The following is a 4,948-nucleotide window of genomic DNA, read 5'->3' as shown; positions in this document are numbered from 1 at the left end:
GATCAATCAAACAAGTAGAACAGTACAAAAAAATAAACGAAAAGTCAAGATAATTGTGAACTAACTGGTTCCTACTTCACTAGTAACATGTAATTATTTTTAGAATTTTCTAATTTTTCATAAAAAATACGAAATTATATATCATTAAGCATCAATTTATCTTAACGAAAAATAGAGTGAGTGATCTTTACCCGAATTGGTGTTCTGAGATATCAAGCTGTCTACTATACCTCATATCGGGTATTAGGTTTCCTAAATTTTTTATGTAGAATCCAAAACACTCGTCACATACCTAAAAATACCCCAGAAATCCAAAATCAGTGTCTAAAACTCATTCCGACAAATTTTAGAGTTTCAGCACGGCAGAGCCGCCATGTTTCGGTGCAGGCTCCACCGCCCACGATAGTAGTTCGCCTCGGCCTGGCTGGTTTTGGCCGATTTTAATCGGTTTTGGCCGTATCCCTATAAAAAAACACGTTAGGGGACTCGGTTGGCTGGGAAATCACAAAAAGCTGAACCTACAAGCGGAGGAAACCTCCGAGTACAGCAGCTCCATCGTTCCTCCTTCGCAGCTGAGGTTCTTTCTTTAGCTATCATGCACATAAAAGAACGATGAATACAATGATCGAAAAATTACATGAAACGGGAATCGGGAAGGGGCACATCGGAGGGATTTTGGGGTTTTAGCCGCGGCAGCTCTGCCGGGCTTTGACTGCAGTTTTCGGCACACCCGCCGTCCCTAATAAATTCAATAAAATAAAATTATAAATAAATTTTGATTTATTTTTAAATTGCTAAAATTGATCTTGAGCCAAATTCTGAATTCGGATATTACAACTTTTCCTCATTTAAGAAGAACTTTTGTCTCTCAAATTTGTCACCCTCTTATTTAGTTAAACAGTTGGGGATACTGCGCTCTAAAGTTTGATTCTAGCTCCCATGTGGCCTCTTTCTGTATGTGATTCTGCCATAAGACCTTGATGAAATGAATTTTTCTATTGTGGAATACTTTGTTTTTTTAGTCTACAATGTCCACTAGTACCTCCTCATAGGATAGATCCTCCTGGAGTGAAGGGGGCTCGTAGGATAAGATGTATGAGGGGTCCGAGTTATACTTATGTAGCATGAACACATGAAATACATTATGAACCCTGGATAGCTCTGAAGATAATACCAGTCTGTAGGTGGCGGTACCAATTCTGTCTAAGATCTCAAATGACCTAATGAACGGGGATTTAATTTTCCACTCTTACTAAACACACTGATTCCCTTGAAAGGGATGACCTTGAGGAATATTCGATCACCTTTCTCAAATTCTAAATTCCTCCTCTAAGTGTCCGCATAACTCCTTTGCTTACTCTGAGCCGTCTGGATATTTTTCCTAATCTTAACTATCTTGGCTGTAGTATTCTCCACAAGATCTGAGTCGAATAATTTTTTTATCACCCACCTCTTCTCAACAAATTGACAATCTGCATGGGCGACCATACAATGCCTCGTATGGAACCATGCTGATACTTGTCTGGTAGCTGTTATTATAGGCGAACTCTATTAAAGGTAAGTGATCATCCCAATGGCCCCCGAAGTCTAGAACACAAGCTCAAAACATATTTTTCAATGTGCGAATCATCCTCTCTGATTGTCCATCGGTCTGAGGGCGGAATGCAGTACTAAGAGATAGTTTCATTTTCATGGCTTACTAAAAACTAGACCAAAAACGAGAAATAAATCTAGGATCTCTGTCGGATACTATTTTCATTGGCACTCCATGTAACCTGACTATCTCTCAGATATACATTCTTTTTATCTTGTCCAAGGGGTCAGTCATCTTGATATGCAAGAAGTGAGAAGACTTGGTGAGCCGGTCAATAATTACCCAAATGGCATCATGTCCTCAGTGTGTCCTAGGCAATCATGTCACGAAATCCATTGTAATATGTTCCCACTTTTACTTCGGGATCGGTAATGGCTGAAGTAGCCGACCTGGGCATTGATGCTTTGCCTTAAACTGTTGACATACTAGACACTTGGAAATAAAGTTGGCTACCTCTCTTTTCATCCCGTTCCACCAAAATTGGGGTCGTATACTTTGATACATTTTAGTACTTCCTAGATGCATGACAAACTTTGAGCTATAACCCTCCGTTATGATGTCCATTTTCAGTTCACTGTCACCTAGAACACACACTTTGTCCTGAAATCTAAGCAATCCATCGGCAGAGACTTAGAATTTTAAATTTACTCCGTATTCTGCATCCTTCCTGAGAGTTGCTTGGGTGAAATCGGTGGATTGTGCTTCCTTTATTCTCTAGATCAATTTAGATTGAATAGTCAGGTGGGCTAAGCATGTAACTCTCTTCAATTCCTAAAGTCTTATATGTTGTGCGACCCCTATTATCCTGCATTCCGAAACTATTAGGTGAGCAAACATACCTACACTTTTTTTGCTGAGTGCGTCGGTTGCTACATTACCCTCGCCAGGTGATACAAAATGTTACAATCATAGTTCTTGAGGAGCTCTATCCAACGTCTCTGATGCATGTTGAGATTTTTTTGAGTGAATATGTGCTTCAAGCTCTTATGCTCGGTATATATCTCAAAAGTCTCCTCATACAAGTAGTGACGTTAAGTCTTCAAGGCGTGGATAATAGCAGCAAGTTCTAAGTCATGGTGGGATAGTTTTTCTCATGACTTTTCAACTGTCTGGACCCATAGGTTATAACCTTCCCATGCTGCATCAGAACACAACCCAACCCCAGGTAGGAAGTATCGCTATAAACTGTATATCCACATGTCCCATTCCGTAAAATCAATACGGGTGCAGTAGTCAACCGCTTCTTGAGTTCTGAAAAGCTTCTTTCACAATTCCTGTTCCTCTCAAACTTAACGTTCTTTTTTGTGAGCTAGGTCGAAGGAGCGTATAGGCTAGAAAATCCTTCCACAAACCTGCGATAATAACCTGTCATTCCCAGAAAACTATGAATCTCCTTGACCGATGTCAATTTCTCCCAAACAAGCACTACCTCAACTTTTTAGGAATTCACTGACACTCCATCCCTCGATATGATGATTCTTAGGAAGGTAGTCTACTCGAGACAGAACCCTCACTTACTAAACTTTGTATACAATTTTTTTATCTGAGAACCTGCAAAATCTGAGTCAGGTGGTAAGCATGTTCTTCTTTGCTTTTTGAATAGAACATGATATTATTGATAAATACAATGATGAACTGATCTAAGAATTGTCTGAAAACCCTATTCATCAAATCCATAAAAATGGCTGGTGCATTGGTTAGTCCAAATGGCATGACTAAGAACTCATAGTGTCCGTACCTGATTCTGAAGGCTGTATTGGGAATGCCCTCTGCCATGATCTTAACCTGATGGTAACTTGAACGCAAGTCTGTTTTAGAGAAGACCTGGGCACTCTGCAATTGGTCAAAAAGGTTATCGATCTTAGGGAAGGGTACTTATTCCTGATCGTTACCCTGTTCAATTCCCTTTAGTAAATACATAACCATAACATCCTATTCCCTTTTCTTGCAAATGTGACTCCAGCACCCTAAGAGGACACATTATGTCGGATGAACCCACTATCCTGCAATTTATTGATATGTTTTCTCAACTCTTCAATCTTAACACGACTCATGCGGTAAGGGGCAACTGAGATAGGCTGGGTGCCTGACTGAAAATCTATAGTGAACTCAACTTTTTTGTCCATTGACAGTTCGAAATTTTCATCAGGAAACACATCTAGGAAGTCTCAGACTACCGATATCTCTTGAATACAAATTTCTTTCTTAAGTTTGCATAGTGTAGAGAAAATAACCGAGTTAAAGCACTTTGTATAAGGAACTATTCCCAAGTAACTAGAACAGGCAGGGTGGCCTTCTTGAGCTTCCACCAGCAACCTGTCTCTTCTACAAGCATGTGGCAAGTACAATATTTTGTTCGAGAACCACCCTAAGAATCGCGAAAGCCTTTTCTGTCTTAACTAACCAGTACTCGATCTCTTCAAAAGAGGATGCCCCTACAAAAGTATATGGGTTTAGTCTTTTGTACCTTTTAATGTAACTTGGGTCCATCATGGGTAGAGCATGGCCCCGTGGAAGAAGGACTAGATGGTGCTGGGGAGAGACCGGGTGGCCCTGTGGTGGTGCCGGATGATACGGTGGAGGCACCGGATTGTACTATCGTGGCACCGGATGATGCAGTAGAGGCACTGGATTGTATTGTGGTGGTGTCGGATGGTATGGTAGAGGAGCAGGATTGTACCGGGGTGGCTCTGGATCTTCCCGTAGCAAAGACTGCTCAAACTATAGCAGCAGGGGAGGGTCAGGTAACTCCCTCCTTTCCTCCCGGGCCTACTGGGTAGCGATGAGTCTCTTCAGTATCTCATAGAGTCGATCAATATCATCTCGAAGCGAACCCTCCCAGGCTGCTCGGTTTAATGGGGGCCTTCTTCTCCTCATATATCTGTACCTGTATTTCACAAAGAATGGTTGAACGATAATTCGTATTTAGTGTTTTTCTTTAAATTCTTTGTGTAAATAATGGTTCCTAGGAACCCGACTCTGATACCAACTGTAAAGGCCCGGAACCTTAAATGAAAATAATTCATAAATTAAATGCGAAAATAAATAATAGAGTTAAGGTTTACATTTGTTACACAATAGTTTAGAATGCCAATAAGACTATGGGAATGTCCATTCTAAAAGAAAAATGGTAATTAAAGAAAAGCGAATAATAAATATCCTAGAACAACCTTTATTAGTACTTGAAGGGAGTCTAGGTGGTGAACTACTCACAACCCTCTTACTGATTGGGATCTAGATCTTGGTCTTCTTAATTTGAAATGGTTAAAGAAGGGGTGAACTACACTAGCCCAGTAAAAATATCACACTAATAACAGATACAGAAATTGAATATTGGTAAAAATCAGAAAAAAA

This window comes from Carica papaya, chromosome 6, assembly GCF_054855325.1.
Source record: "Carica papaya isolate Zhongbai chromosome 6, ASM5485532v1, whole genome shotgun sequence".
NCBI lineage: Eukaryota > Viridiplantae > Streptophyta > Magnoliopsida > Brassicales > Caricaceae > Carica > Carica papaya.
The sequence above is the reverse complement of the archived record's forward strand: the minus strand, read 5'-3'. Positions refer to the sequence as shown.